At 42.5% G+C, this 16,717-nt stretch overlaps 1 pseudogene across 1 annotated transcript; it reads right to left on the bottom strand.

The window, feature by feature from the left end:
- Positions 1–14,036: 14,036 nt before the first annotated feature.
- On the bottom strand, positions 14,037–14,476 carry LOC308262842 (ubiquitin-conjugating enzyme E2 D3-like; annotated as a pseudogene). The gene has a single exon. The product of its transcript is annotated as a ubiquitin-conjugating enzyme E2 D3-like (transcript).
- Between the last annotated feature and the right edge of the window lie 2,241 nt (positions 14,477–16,717).

The following is a 16,717-nucleotide window of genomic DNA, read 5'->3' as shown; positions in this document are numbered from 1 at the left end:
GAAACGTAGGGAAAACTTGTTTCCAAAAAAAAGCAAAATGGGGTTGGTGGTGTATTTCCACACCCAGTAACACCCAGTAACACACACACAGTGATCCTATATACACAAATAATTAAAAATAATAATGATAATAATAATAGGGCTGGGGGTGTAGCTCAGTGATAGAATGCCTCTGAGTTAAATCCCCAGTAAAACCACACACACACATGAAAAAAAAATGTTTATTTTTTACTTATCCATTTGTGTGTGTGTGTGTGTGTGTGTGTGTATGTAGGATCACAGGTTCAAGGACAGCCTTAGCAACATAGTGAGATTCAACAACCTAGCAAGACCCTTATCTCAAAACAAAAATATAAAAAATGCCCGAGGATGTAACTCAGAACCATAAACAGATTTTTTAAAAGATTTTTTTTTTTTTTTTTTTTTTTTGCGGAATTGTGGATGGAACCCAGGGTCATTCTACCTCTGAGCTATACTCTCAGCTCTAGTTTTTATTCTTTACTTTGTTTTTTTATTTATTTATTTTTTTTTAATTGGTGCACTGTATTCATACATCATAGTGGGATACAACCTTTTGTAGACATACATGCACACATCGCCCAGTCAGCCCCCACCCGATCCCCACCCCATTCTCTCCCCATCCCTCCCTCCCATGCTTGGCTTAGTGGTTGACATCTAGTATTATAGCAATTTATCCAAAATTAAAAATGATAATCTCACATAATAGTTTCATTTGTCTGATACCAAGCTTTTGATGACTTAAAGATAACATTTCAATATTTCTTTTTACTTTCTTTCTTACCAGAGAATATTTTTTTTCTATTTTTTTTAGGTGAAACTATCATATATTTATATATTTATTTTTCAGAAAAAAAAATCAATCCTAATATGGAATATGGACTCTAGATACCCAAAACGATCTTGAAAAAGAACAAAGCTAGAAGATATATATTTTCTGATTTCAAACCATATAAAGCTACAATAATTGAAACAGTGTAGTACTATTCTAAAGGCAGATATATAAACCATTGGAGTTAAATACAAGCCTAGAGCTAAATTCTTCCCTATATTGTCAAGTTATTTTTGACAAGGTTTCCACGAACATTTGGTGGTGGAAATAATAATCTTTTAACTAAATATTGTTGAAACATAATAATTACATGGAAAAGAATAAAGTTGGACCCTTACCTAATCCCATATACAAATATTTACTCAAAATAGATAAAAGACCTAAATATAAATCTTAAGACTATAAACTTTTAGGAGAAAATCTGGGTCATAAAACCTCACAACATTGAAACTGGCAGTGATTTCTTGGATATGATTTCAATGGCACAGGCAACAGAAGAGTATACAAACTCCCTAAAAAATAAAAAAGATATTGTATATCCAAAGACAATGTAAACAGAGTTAAAAGTTACTAATAGAATGGGATAAAATATTTCCAAATGCTATATCTGAAGGTATATTAATATTCCAACTAGAAATCCTAAAAATTAAAAAACAATAAAGGCAAACAATACCATTTAGAGATAGGTAAAAGACTAACATAAGTAATGAATCTCCACAGATAACCAATCTTAATTGTCTGTTGGATGGAAACTCTTGTTTCTCTGGTTCTGGTGTATGTTACCTATTTCTTCTTTGTAGTTAATCTCTTTGAGTATTTTCTCTAGTGCTGGTTTTGAAGACATAAATTCCTTCAGTTTCTGTTTGTCATGGAAGCTTTTTATTTCTCCATCTAATTTGATAGAAAGTTTTGCTGGGTAGGAAATTTTTGGCTGGAAGTTGTTTTCTTTCAGAGTTTGGAATATGTTACTCTAAGCCCTTCTGGCTCTCATGACTTGGTTTGGAAAGTCTGGAGTGATTCTAATTGGTTTGCCTCTGAATGTCACTTGGCCCTTTGTTTTTGTTGCCTTTAAGATTCTCTGCTTGGCTTCCACATTGGTCATTTTGACAATTATGTGGCGTGGGGATCCTCTTCTCCGATCCTGTCTAAAGGGAGTTCTATAAGTTTCCTGGACCTGTGTATCAACCTCTTGCTCTATGTTTGGAAAATTTTCTGCTATTACTTCCTTGAAGAGATTGTTGATCCCTTTGGTTTCACTTTCTTTTCCCTCCTCTATTCCAATTATTCTTAGGTTAGCTCTCTTAAAATGGGCCCATATTTCTTCAATATCAGATTCCTGCTGTCAGATATTTTTTTCTAGATTAGAAACTATGCGTTCATTTTTGGAATGATCATCTTCTAAGAGCGAGATTCTGTTCTCCATGTGTTCTAATCGGTTGTTTGTGCTTTGAATTGAGGCCTTTACTTCATCAATTGCATCCTTTATCTCCTTTTGGCTCTCTCTGAGTTCTTTTCGAAGCACCTCTATTATTTCTACAGTTATTTTCCTGATTTGATCTTCTAGAAATCTCTGATTTTCTGTTTTATCGGGTTCTGATGTTGTGGGGTTGTGGGCATTCATTGCTCCAGTATTATTCCTCTTTCCCATGATTTTGGAAGTTTGTGCCTTCTCTGGGTTCTTCCCTTGGGTCACTATGACTTCACTTAAGGTGTTCTGGATCTCGAGTCAGTAGTATCTCAGACCCCACTACTCCTTTACTGGGTTGTATCACAGAGTCTCCGACCCAGAGAGTCGATAGTGGCTGCTTTAGACTGTGGGGGGTGCCAGGTTGCACGTTCTCCTATGGTGTGATATCTCTGCCACCGCCCCTCCCCCACTGGGTCAAGTCCCAGGGAGTACAGTACTGGGATTTCTCCTCTGTGGCCCGCAATTTGACTCACTGTTCTTGAGTACGCAGATGTAGCTGTACTGGATTCGGTGAATTCTCTGCTGCTGCCGCCAGTGGCAATATGGCGCCGCTGCTACGCCCTCGGCCGTGAGGCTGGCGTATTTCTTCTTGGTTTTGATTTCCACTCTGAATCCCTGCAGTGTGTGCTGAGCTCAGCCACTGGGAGCTTTAGATTTTACCTGCGGCGAGAAATCCCGCCTGGCTGTTCTAAAGCGGCTCACCTAGGCTTGCTGTAGCCGTCCTGTGAAGTCGCCGCTGCCGCCGGCAGTATCACGCTGCTGCCGCGTCCTCGGGCATGAGGCCCGTGTATCTCCTCTGTGGCTCTGAGCTCTGTTCTCAGTCCACTTTCTCTCTGGAGCCTGGTGATTTTTTTGTTTCTCTGGTGATGGTGTTTTCTGGCTATGAAAGGCACTGATTTTGTGGTAATGGAGATTCGTTGCTAGTGGGGCTCTTAAGCCCCGCTTTTCTCGGTCACCATCTTCCCGGCTATTCTTTACTTTGAAACAGAGTCTCACTAAGTTGCAGAGGGCCTCACTAAGTAGCTGAGGCTGTCCTTGAACTGTTGATCCTCCTGTATCAGCCTCCCAAATGTGGAATTACAAGCATAAACCAGCATACCCAGCCTTTTTTTCACTATTTATTTATTTATTTATTTTTGTGGTACTGGGAGTGTAACCCAGGGGCTTTCCTACCTCTGGGCTATACTCCCAGATACACACACACACACACACACACACACACATATATATATATATATATTTTTTTTTTTTTTTTTTAAATTTGGAAACAGAGTCTCACTAAGTTGCTGAGAGCCTCACTAAGTAGCTGAGGCTGGCTTCAAACCTGTGCAATCCTCCTGTCTCAGCCTCCCAAGTCCGGGGATTACAAGCGTGCGCCACCATGCCCAGCATCTTTTTTTAATTAAAAAAATAATCAAAGCTTTCAATTTTGTCATGTGATGCTCAGGATAGAGATTGTGCTGCTCCACATAATAAACATTTCTTACTGAAATCATATAAGTTTTTATTTGTATCAAAAGCCTCGCTGGACAGCCGGGCATGGTGGCGCACGCTTGTAATCCCAGCATTCGGGAGTCTGAGACCAGAGGATCGCGGTTCAAGAACAGCCTCAGCTACTTAGTGAGGCCCTCTGCAAGTCAGTGAGACCTGGTTTCAAAATAAAGAATAAAATATAGGGCAGGGGGTGTAGCTCGGAGGTCGAATGCCCCTGAGTTCCACCCCAGACCCGCAAAAAAAAAAAAAAAAAAAAAAAAAAAAGCCTCACTGGACAAAGCAATTAAGATATAGAATACCTGTCATTAAATACCCATAGCAATTCCTTGTTAGGAAGTGGGCATATCAAGAACTTTTAAGCCAGGTGTGGTGGTGCACGCTTGTAGTCCCCACGCTTGGGAGGCTGAGACAGGAGGACTGCACAGGTCCGAAGCCAGCCTCAGCTACTTAGTGAGGCTCTCAGCAACTTCAAATAAAATATAAAAAATAGGTCTGGGAATATAGCCCAGAGGTAGAAAGCCTCTGGGTTCCACCCCCAGTACCATCAAAAAAAAAAAAAAAAGCTTTTAAACTGGGCACGGTGGCACATACCTGTAATCCCAGTACTTGAGAGGCTGAGACAGGAGGATTGCAGACCTGAAGTCAGTCTCAGCAGCTTAATGAGGTACTCACAACTTAGCAAGACCCTGTTTCCAATAAATAGGACTGGAGGTAGAGCCCAGAGACAAAAGCATTGGTTAGTGAATAGGAAAAAAGAGACTAGGCAGAGAAAAAGAGGACAGGAAAGCCTTCCTGAAAGAAAAGACTGACCCTGCCCAGCTATGGTTAGACTTCCAGTTTATCACATTGCAGTTCAAGCTGCCCAGACAATACAAGCCTGTGTCCTGCACACCCACAGTGAGCTCTGGCACAACCCAATCCTGTGGATTTATTCAATAAAGTTTCTCATAGCTAAGCAGGACGTGGTGGCCCTTGCTTATAATCCTAGTATTTGGGAGGCTGAGGCAGGAGGATTGCTAGTTCACAGTCAGCCTCAGCTACTTAGTGAGGCCCTCTGCAACTTAGTGAGAATCTGTTTCAAAAGAAGAAAAAAATAGGGCTTGGAGTGTAGACCAGAGATAGAATGCCCCTAGTTTCAATCCCCAGTATCACCAAAAAATAAAATAAAATAAAATTCTTTTGTAACTACTAAGGCTTCCCTATGAATTTTTTCCCTTGACAGATAAGAATTGAGATATTACTCACGGTCCTATAATAAAAAGCCCCTGGGTTTTATCCACAGTATGACAGGAAGGAAGTAAGAAAGGGAGGGAGGATCTTTTAAGATAAGGGCACTGGTTTACTTTTTTTTTTTTTTTTTTCAGTACTGCCAAGAATCTCTGTTTGCTGAGGCCCTAACGCTACCACTATGACTGACTCATTCTGGGTCGTCCTTCTCTTGGCTTTCATCTAAAGAGCCAATATCCTCACTCTCTTCTCTCCAAAATGTCAACTGAATCCTGTATCTCACGAGGCCAAATCTTAAGGATGTACTTTGGCTTACAAAGTCTGCATTTTATTTATTATTTATCTATTTATTGTGGTACAGGGAATTGAACCCAGGGGCATTCTACCTCTGAGCTACAGAAAGAGGGCCTCACTAAGTTGCTGAGGCTGGACTTACACCTGCAATCCTCCTGTCTCCGTCTTCTATGTACTGGGATTACAGACATGCACCACCTACCAGGCTGCATCTTTTATTTATTTATTTTTTATGGCACTGGGGATGGAACCCAGGGCATTTTGCCTTTGAGCTACACCCCCAGTTCTATATTTTTATGCTTTATTTTGAAACAGGGTCTCACTGAGTTGCAGAAGGTCTCACTAAGTAGCTGAGGCTGTCCTCGAACCGTGATCCTCCTGTCTCAGCCTCCCACATGCTGGGATTACAAGTGTGGGCCACCACACCCGGCTTGGCTGCATCTTTTTACTCAAAAATACCTCCTAGCTTTCCTCTGCTTTGACCTGCCTCCGTAACTCTAGTCTCATTGACTCGCTCACCATTCAAACACAAACCAAGCCTTTCATTGCCCTGCCTTTGCACTGACCATGGATGCCACCTAAACCAGCAGTAAGAAGGTGAGGAGGAAAGGCGAAGGCTGCCTTTGCTGAATGCTATGGAGTGCTCTGCCTGCAGTGTGCCATCTAATTCCCCCACAGTCCATGAAGCATGTATTATCCTCTATCTTGGAGATGAGGGTAGTCACATTAGGGAGATTAAATAACCTGTTCAAGGTCCCACAGTTAGTAAGTGATCGGACTAATCTTGAAACCAAAGTTTAACTGAAAGTACATGTTCTGAGCCCAGCAGAGGCGCTGGGAGGTGGAAACAGGAGGATCATAGGTTCAAGGCCAGCCTCGGCAACTTAGTGAGAACCTGTTTCAATAAAACAAATAAAATGGGCTGAGATGTAGCTCAGAGGTAGGATGCCCCTGAGTTCGCTCCACAGTACCACAGAAAGGAAATAAAAAGAAAAAAGGAAACGCATGTTCTGGCCACTTCTACAGGCTGACTTTCCCTATCCAGTCTTCATCCAGCATTCTTCAAATTCTTCAGATTCTAGTCCTGTTCTTCTTCTTCTCTTGATCATCACAGCTTCTCCCAGGTGGAGTTCGCTGCTCTCACAGTGTTCAACCTATAGTCACACCACTTACTGTTATGCTTTGTATCTTAAGTTGAACACTTGGTCCCCAGCTGATAGTGCTGTTAAGAGGTGGTGGAGATGTTGGAGACAGAACTTAGATGAAGGACATTAGGCTAGTGGGGCATCTCTTGAAGGGAGTCCTGGGACCCCAGCCTTTCTCTCTCACTCGCTTTGCTTCCCAGCTGCCATGACTTGGGCAGCTTTGCTCCACCACTGCTCCCTGCCACGATGTGCAGAAACAGCAGGGCCAGGTCACCATGGAAACCTCAGAGGCTGGGAACCAAAATAAACCTTTCCTCTTAAGTTGGTTTTCTCAGATATTTCATCATAGCAACTGAAAGAGTCAGCAATAGAAAGCTGACTAACACAATTATCTGGAGTTGTGTGAGGTTTTAATTTATTTATATATTTGTGTGTGTGTGTGTGTGTGTGTGTGTGTGTGTGTGTGTGTGTGTAGTACTGGGATTTTTTTAAATTTAATGTGTATGTGGTACTGGTGATGGAACCCAGAGGCATTCTATCTCCAAGCTACACTCCCAGCCCTATTTTATTTTTATTTTGAAACAGGGTCTTGCTAGGTTGATGAGAGTCTCACTACTTGCTGAGGCTGTCCTTGAAGCTGCGATTCTCTAGTCTCAGCCTGCCAAGTACTGAGATTACAGGCATCCTCTACTATGCCTGGCTTGTACTAAGGATTGAACACAGGGGCATTCTATCACTGAGCTACACCTCCAGCCCTTTTTTATTTTATTTTATTTTATTTGGTACTGATAATTGAACTCGGGGGCATTATACCTCAAAGCTACACCTCCTGTTTTATTTTATTCCTTACTGAGTCTCACTAAGTTGCAGAGGGCCTCAAAAGTTGCTGAGGCTGTCTGCAAACCTGTGATCCTCCTGTCTCAGCCTCCCATGTACTAGAATTACAAAAGTGTGGCATCATACCCAGTTTTATTTATTATTATTATTTTTTACTTTTTAATTTTTTGTGGTAGTAGGGGTGGAACCCAGGGGCTTTTCTACCTCTGGGCTTTACTTTAAGACCTATTTTTTCTACTTTATTTGGAAACAGGGTCTCACTAATTTGCTGAAAGCCTCACTTAGTAGCTGAGGCTGGCTCTGAACCTGTGTGATCCTCCTGTCTCAGCCTCCCAAGAGCTGGGATTACAAGTGTGCCCCACCACATCCGGCTTTTAAAATTATTTTTAAATTTAATTTAGTTTAACTAATTAATTTATTTTTTGCGGTACTAGGGATGGAACCCAGAGACATTCTACCTCCGAGCTACATCCCCAGCCCTATTTTTTATTTTGAAACAGGGTCTCACTAAGTTGCAGAGGGCCTCACTAAGTAGCTGAGGCTGGCCGTGAACTGTGATCCTCCTGTCTCAGCCTTCCAAATGCTGGGATTACAAGCATGTGCCACCATGCCCAGCTTATTTTCTATTTTGAAACAAGATTTCACTAAGTTGCTGAGGGCTTGCTAAATTGCTGAGGCTGACCTCAAACCTGCGATCCTCTTGTCTTAACCTCCTGAGTTCTAGAATTACAGACATATACCACCATGCCGTTTATCAAGTATTTTTTAATTGAGATACAATTCACATGGCATAAATTCATTAACTTAAAAAGTATAATTCAAGCCGGGCGTGGTGGTACACGCTTGTAATCACAGCACTTGGGAGGCTGAGACAGGAGGATCGCACAGGTTCAAAGCCAGCCTCAGCTACTTAGTGAGGTTCACAGCAACTTAGTGAGACCCTGTTTCCAAATAAAATATAAATTAGGGACGGGGGCATTTCCCGGAGGTAGAAAGCCCCTGGGTTTCACCCACAGTACCACCAAAAAAAAAAAAAAAAGAGTATAATCTAGTGCTTTTAATGGCATATACATTGTTCTTCAGTCATTACAACTAATTTGAAAATATTGCCATCATCCCAAAAGTAACTCCACACCCATTATATTCATTTTCTATTCTACCTTCCCTTCATCTCTGTAACCACCAATCTGCTCTCTGTTTCTATAAATTTGACTATTCTGGACATTTAATTCCCATGAAAGCTGTACATGGTGATGTACACTTGTAATCCCAGTACTTGGGAGGCTAAGACAAGAGGATCACAAGGGCGAAGCCAGCCTCAGCCACTTAGTGAGGCCCTCTGCAATTTAGGGATACCCTGTTTCAAGATAAAAAAAAAAAAAGATAGGGCTGAGGGTGAAGCTCAGAGGTAGAAGGCCTCTGGGTTAAAACCCCAGTACCAGCTGAATGTGGTGGTGCACACTTGTAATCCCAGAATTCGGGAGGCTGAGATGGGAGGATCACAGTTTATGGACAGCCTCAGCAACTTAGTGAGGCCCTTTGCAACTCAGTGAGACCCTGTTTCAAAATAAAGAATAAAAAATAGGTCACCGGGAGAGGTGGTGCACGCCTGTAATCCCAGCACTTGGGAGGCTAAGACAGGAGAATCGCATGGGTTCAAAGCCAGCCGCAGCTACTTAGTGAGGCTCACAGCAATTTAGTGAGACCCTATTTCCAAAAAAATTATAAATTAGGGCTGGGGGCTGGGTGTGGTGGTGCATGCGTGTAATCCCAGCATTTGGGAGGCTGAGACAGGAGGATCGCGCAGGTTCAAAGCCAGCCTCAGTTACTTAGTGAGGCCCTTTGCAACTCAGTGAGACCCTGTTTCAAAAAATAAAGAATAAAAAAATAGGGCTGTGGGTGTCACTCGGAGATAGAATGCCTACAGGTTCATGTAAGACTTCTTTTATTTAATGCTGTCAAGGTTAATACTTGTTATAATGTTTCAGCATATCATTTCTTTTTATAGCTGAATTCTATTCTATTGTATGGATTTACCATAGTTTATCTATCTGTCTTTTGATGGGCATTGGTTTTTTCTTTACTTTTTGTTTTGTGTGTGTGGTACTGAGGATGGAATCCAGGGACATGCTACCTCTGAGCTACAACCCCCAGCCCTATTTTTTATTCTTTATTTTGAAACAGGGTCTCACTGAGTTGCAAAGGGCCGCACTAAGTAGCTGAGGCCATCAACGTACCGTCATCCTCCTGTCTCAGCTTCCCAAGTGCTGGGATTACAAGCATGCACTGCCATGCCCAGCTCTTACTTTTTATTTATTATAAATAATCCTTCCATAAGCATTTGTGTACAACTTTTTGTATAGACATTGTTTTCTATTTTTTATTTCATTTTATTTTGGTACTGAGGATTGAATTCAGGGGCATTCTACCTCCAAGCTACACCACCAGTCCTTTTCTTTGTGTGTGTGTGTGTGTGTGTGTGTGTGTGTGTGTGTGTGTGTGTAGTGCTGGGGATCGAACCCAGGGGCATTCTATCTCTGAGCTACACCCTAGCCCTATATCTTTCTTTTTCTTCTCCCTCCTCCTCCTCCTCCCCTCCTCCTCCTCCTCCTCTTCCTCCTCCTCTTCCTCCTCCTCTTCCTCCTCCTCCTCCTCCTCCTCTTCCTCCTCCTCCTCCTCCTTCTCCTCCTCTTCCTCCTCCTCCTCCTCCTCCTCTTTCTCTTCCTCCTCCTCCTCCTCCTCCTCCTCCTCCTCCTCCTTCTCTTCCTCCTCCTCCTCCTCCTCCTCCTCCTCCTTCTCTTCCTCCTCCTCCTTCTCTTCCTCCTCCTCCTCCTCCTCCTCCTCCTCCTCCTCCTCCTTCTCTTCCTCCTCCTCCTCCTCCTCCTCCTCTTCCTCCTCCTCCTCCTCCTCCTCCTCCTCTTCCTCCTCCTCCTCCTCCTCTTCTCCTCCTCCTCCTCTTCCTCCTCCTCCTCCTCCTCCTTCTCTTCCTCCTCCTCCTCCTCCTCTTCTCCTCCTCCTCCTCTTCCTCCTCCTCCTCTTCTCCTTCTCCTTCTCCTTCTCCTTCTTCTTCTTTTTTGTGGTACTGAGGATGGAACCCAGAGGCGTTCTACCTCCAAGCTACATACCCAGCCCTATTTTTTTTATTCTTTATTTTGAAACAGGGTCTCACTGAGTTGCAAAGGGCCTCACTAAGTAGTTGAGGCTGTCCTAGAACCGCAATTCTCCTGTCTCAACCTCCCAAATGCTGGGATTACAAGTGTGCACCACCACACCAGGCATCTTTTAATTGTTTTTTTGTTTTTTATTTTTGCGGTAATGGGTGTGGATCCCAGGGGCATTCTACCTCCAAGCTACACGCCCAGCCCTGGTTTTTATTCTTTATTTTGAAACAGGGTCTCACTAAGTTGCAAAGGACCTCACTAAATAGCTAAGGCTGTCCTCGCACCACAATAATCCTCCTGTCTCAGCCTCCCAAATACTGGGATTTGCATTTGGGAGGCTGTACCACCATACCCGGCATCTTTTAATTCTTTTTTTTTTTTCTTCCCATACTGGGAATGGGACCTAGGGGCATTGTACCTCCAAGAGACACCCCTAGCCCTATTTTTTATTCTTTATTTTGAAACAGGGTCTCACTGAGTTGCAAATGGGCCTCACTAAGTAGATGAGACTGTCCATGAATTGGGATCCTCCTGTCTCAGCCTCCCAAATGCTGGGATTACAAGTGTGCATCACCACGCCCAGCTCATCTTTTAAATTTTGAAGTCAAGGTCTCACTAAATTGCTGACAGGCTCTCAAAGTTGGTGACACTGACCTCAAATCTGTGATCTTCCTGCCTCAGTCTCCCAAATACTGGGATCATAGGCATGTGCCACCACATTCAGCCACGTAGATGTGTTTTTAATTTTCCTGAGTCTTAACAATGGTTTGAATGTGTCCCCCAAAGTTAAGGCACTGGAAATTTAATCCCCAAATTCATATGTGAATGAATGGGGGGCCTTAGGGAAGTAATTAAGATTAGATGAGGTCGTAAGGGTTGGGCCCCCATGAGGACCTTCGTGGCTTTTTAAGAAGAAAGACCCAACCTAGCATGTTTTGGCTGTCTCATACAGTGAGGATGCAGCAGGAAGGCCCTCACCAGACACTAAGCAGATACCAGCACTATGTTCTAGTGTTATGGTTTAAATGGTGGCCAGCCTCAGGAACTTAGTGAAACCCTCTGCAACATAGTAAGACACTATTTCAAAATAAAAAATAAAACCAGGCTTGGGGGCTCATACTTGTAATTCTAGTACTTGGGAGGCTGAGATAGGAGGAGGAAGGTCTAAGGATAACCTTAGCAAATAGTGAGACTATCATCAACCTAATGAGACTCTGTTTCAAAATAAAAGTTAAGCTAGGCACATGCTTGTAATCCCAGTTCTTGGTAGGCTGACAGGTAGAGCCCAGGCATGAAGACATCCTCAGCAAGTAGTAAGACTCCATTAACCTAGAGAAAACTTGTTTCAAAATAAAAGTAAAACAGGATTGGGAGTGTAGCTCAGAGGTATAATGCACCTGGGTTCAAACCCCAGTACCAATAATAAGTAAATAAATAAATATATAAGTACAATTAAAAATAAATCAAAAATAGATCTGGGGCCAGGTGTGGTGGCACACCCTTATAATCACAGTACTCAGGAGGCTGAGACAGCAGAATTGCAGTTAGCTGACAGCCTCAGCTACTTAGTGAGGACCTCTACAACTTAGTGAGACCTTGTTTCAAAATAAAAAATAAAAGTCGGGCGTGGTGGCACACGCTTGTAATCCCAGTACTTGGGAGACTGAGACAGGAGGATTGCGTAGATTCAAATCCAGCCCTGGCTACTACTGAGGCTTTCAGTCACTCAATGAGACCCTGTTTCCAAAGAATAAAAAATAGGGAGCCGGGTGTGGTGGCGCACGTTTGTAATCCCTGCGCTTGGGAGGTGGAGACAGGAGGATCACGCAGGTTTGAAGCCAGCCTCTTTGGCTTAAAAGATCCTGTTTCCAATTTTTAAAAAAAAGTATAAAAATAGGTCTGGGAGTGTAGCCTGGAGGTAGAAGGGTTTCCAGGAACCCCAGTACCACCAAAAATAAAAAATAAAAAAAATAGGGCTGAGGTGTAGCTCAGAGGTAGAATGCCCCTGGGTTCCATCCACAGTACCACCAAAAAATATAAAAAATAAAAAATAAAATAGGGCTGGGGGTGAGCTCAGAAGTAGAATGCCTTTGGTTTCAATCTCTAATACCACACACACACACACACACACACACACACACACACACACACACACAATTTTCCAAGTGGGAAACCCTTGTTTCAATACTCAGCTACACACACACACACACACAAGGCACCTCACAGAATGGAAAAAACACTTGCAAACAGCTAAGGCTGGCTGTGAACCTAGGATCCTCCTGTCTTAGTTTTTTTTTTTTTTTTTTTTGGTGGTACTGGGGTTCCTGAAGCCCTTCTACCTCCAGACTACACTCCCAGACCTATTTTTTACATTTTTATTTGGAAACAGGGTCTCCTAAGCCAGCACGCGCGGCTGGCTTCGAACCTGTGTGATCCTCCTGTCTATGCCTCCCAAGCGCGGGGATTACAAGCATGTGCCACCACGCCCGGCGTCCTGTCTTAGTTTCTAAAGTACTGAGATTCCAGGAGTGCGCTACCACACCTGGCAAGGTAACTTTTTTTTTTTTTTGACAACTTGCTTCATTTATTCAGTACTATATTAAACAGTGTACTGGAAGATAGATTAGCCAATAGCTCCAAGCCTCCTAACAATTTAAATGAAAATTACAAAATGTTTTGAGACCCTATTTTGGAATACAAAGGGTGTTTGACTTCCAATTTCCATTCTCTGTGGAACAAGAACAGGTCATTCCTTTATTGACATGACAAAATACATCACATTTTCTGTTCTGCTGATGCTATAAATTCAATTCTCCAGCCACATCAGTTATGAGCATAAAGTATATCATGTAACCTCAACTCTCTAACAGGAAGGCTTAGACAGAATGGATGCTGCTGGGACTATGCTGCTTCCTTGGATGTGACAACTGCGCACCCATCTCCTCCCCCTCAGATGATGTCCTCAGCATGTTAGAGCAGCGAGGAGCGGTTCAGTCTCATAACCAAGTTAGAGTGAAGACACTGGCCACATAATACACACGCTCCATTCTTTAAAAAAATTCTGAATCTTGGGCAACTGTTCTCTTGTAACTATTACTCACTCTTTCTTTCTTTCTTTCTTTCTTTCTTTCTTTCTTTCTTTCTTTCTTTCTTTCTTTCTTCTTTCTTTCTTTCTTGGTCCTGGGGTTCCTGGAAGCCCTTCTACCTCCGGGCTACACTCCCAGACCTATTTTTTTTTTTTTTTTTGGAAACAGGGTCTCTTAAGCCAGCCAGGCTGGCTCCGAACCAGCGCGATCCTCCTGTCTCCGCCTCCCAAGCGCGGGGATGACAAGCGCGCGCCACTTTACAGTTTCTAAAAGCAGTTATTGCCCAAAGCTGGAAGAACTTAAGTCTTCTCTGATGAGCATGTGAATGAATGAAGGGAGGTAAGCAAAAAATAAAATTTAAAAAGATGAGGTCTGATAGGGGAGCAGTCGGGTAAGAAAATTAAAAAAAAAAAGAAACAGTAATTTAAAGTTTATTCCAGCTATAATACAGGTTATTCTGACTTTAAGGCAGCATCACATGGCACACTTCTGAGTCCATTCCCGAGATATTCTGTTGTACTTATCTCTGTTTTATAGAACCGTGCAATCTCTGGCACTAAGGGGTCATCTAGGTTTGGATCACATAGCAGTGAACAAATGGATAAAAGAACTTTAGAAATCGTTAAAGCAGGAGACCACTGTGATCTTAGAATAGCGAGACAAATGCTGCCATTACTGTTAATATTTGGATGATAAATTCTTGTTGTAAATTCAACCTTAGGTGGTTTGAAGGGGTAGTCTGTAGGAAAATGAATTACCAAAAAGAATACACCACCTTGATATGGACTGTCATTAGGTCCCATAATTGTGGCTTGCCAATGAAGCATATCATCCCCAACTGGACCTGCAGAACATTGTGCTGGAGGGTCACGGGCCAAATCACTAAGTTCCTTATTAATCCGTTTCAGCGCCATAGTCTGTGCTTTTCATCTAGCTCCTCATTATCTGGTGTGTGATCAAAGGTCCGGACAAAACTCTTGATTATCTGGGCTGCGGGAAGGATGGTCTCTCCGACTCACACCGGCTCTCCAGACACAGGTGCAGAGGGGCCGGGGCCTCCCTCAAGCTGCGTCCTCGGCCTCCTCCCCGCGCGGCAGCTAGTGCCTCCCTGGCCCTACGGGGCTCACGTGCAGGACACCGGTAACTTTTTTTTTTTTTGTACTGGTGAATGAACCCAGGGGTAATCTACCTCTGAACTACATCTCAAGCCTTGTTTTGTGTTTTGAAACAGGGCCTGACTAAATTGCTGAGGCTGGCATCAAATCTACAATACTCTTGTCTCTGCCTCCCAAATGCTGGGATTACAAGCATGTGCTACCATGCCCAGCAGGATAATTTGTTTAATGATTTCTTTGAAGCACTAGCATTTTGTGTGTATGTGTGTGTGGGGGGGTCTAGGGATGGAACCCAGGGCATTCGACCATCGAGCTACACCTCCTGCCCTATTTTTATTCTTTATTTTGAGGCAGGGTCTCACTAAGTTTCAGAGGGCCTCACTAAGTAGCTGAGGCTGTTCACAAACTACAATCTTGCAGTCTCAGCCTCCCAAATGCTGGGATTATAAACATGCGTCACCACACCCAGCAGTTACTGGAGATCTTAATACAGATTTAGAAGTTGTCTGTATTTTGCTGTCTTTTTTTAGTATAAAATTATAACATATTAGCTGGGCATGGTGGTGCACGCTGAGTGAGACCCTGTTTCAAAATAAAGAATAAAAAAATAGGGCAGGAGGTGTAGCTTAGAGGTCAAATGCCCCTGGGTTCCTTCCCTAAACGTGCAAAAAAAAAAAAAAAAAAAAAAAGAAATTACCTTCTGACTAGTATGTGTTAACAAAGGATTCTTTCAGTTCTTCAGTTCTTGATAAAGCATTTTTTTCAGTTAGGACTGATAAAAGTCATTTCTAGATGAAAGATAACTGCCTCTGTTTCATACCACACTTATCTTCTGAGATAACTGTTATCAGAGATTTTAAAAAGCCTCTACCCTAGTAATACATAATTACCCCTTTCTCTGAATTTCTTTCACTCTTACTTATTCTTCTACAAAATTAGCAGTTTCTTTGGTATTGCTCTATAGCTTTGGCTTATAAATTATTTTAATTGTTGTTTGATTATTCACTGTTGTGTGGCCTTCCCAAGTAGACTTGGGCCAATTAGTAGTAGATTTTATAGAGACTTGTATCTAGTGGACATACAGCAGAGATTTCTTGATATTCTCTGTGCATTCAAACGATTCAGTCTTAAAATAAGAAACTATTAACCCTACATTCTATAGAGATATAGCAGTTTGGTTGGTGACCACACCACCTTAAACATGCCTGTGGTCTGATCTTGGCAGCTGAGCAAGGTCCTCGGGCCTGGTTAAAACTTGGGAGGGAGAAGGCAGCTTAGGTTGCTTCAGAGTAAGAGGCTCTTGGGGGAGAAGTATCTTCTTTGTTTTATTTGGAAAATTTCTAGTGATTCACTATTGCTTTTCTGGAAAAATAAAGAGACTGGTGGTTTAATAGTTACTAGAAATATTTTTATGTATTTCTTTGTGTATAGGTTTTGAGGGAGGTATTGGGGATTGAAACAAGGGGCATTCTAGCTCTGAGCTACACACCCCCAGCCCCTTCTCTTTTTTTAAATTTAAATTGTGTGTGTGTGTGTGTGTGTGTTTTAATTTTAAAACAAGGTCTCACTAAGTTGTTGAGAGTGGCCACAAACCTGTGATCCTCCTGTTTCCACCTTCCAAGTACTGTAATTACAGAAGCATACCACCACACCTAACCATACCCAGGTTATTTTATTTGTGTGTGTGTGTGTGTGTGTGTGTGTGTGTGTGTGTGTGTGTGTGTATGGAACCCAGGGGCATTCTAATATGTGTGTGTGTGTGTGTGTGTGTGTGTGTGTGTGTATGGCTGGGGGTATAGCTTGGAGGTAGAATGTTCCTGGGTTTCATCCTCAGTACAGAAAAACAAAAACAAAAAACAAAAAAAAAAAACAACAGAAAGAAAAGAAATGATGTATCCGGAGGTGACAGTGTACTGTCATACATCCGTGGGAATATAGTCAGTTTATTGATTGTGAAAAAAACAAAATATTCCTGGGCGTGGTGGTACATGCTTATAATCCCAGCATTTGGCAGGTGGAGACCAGAGGATTGCAGTTCTT

Source organism: Muscardinus avellanarius, assembly GCF_963383645.1.
Source record: "Muscardinus avellanarius genome assembly, chromosome: 5".
Classification (NCBI taxonomy): Eukaryota; Metazoa; Chordata; class Mammalia; order Rodentia; family Gliridae; genus Muscardinus; species Muscardinus avellanarius.
Note: the sequence above shows the minus strand (reverse complement) of the source record. Positions and strands in the feature narration are given on the sequence as shown.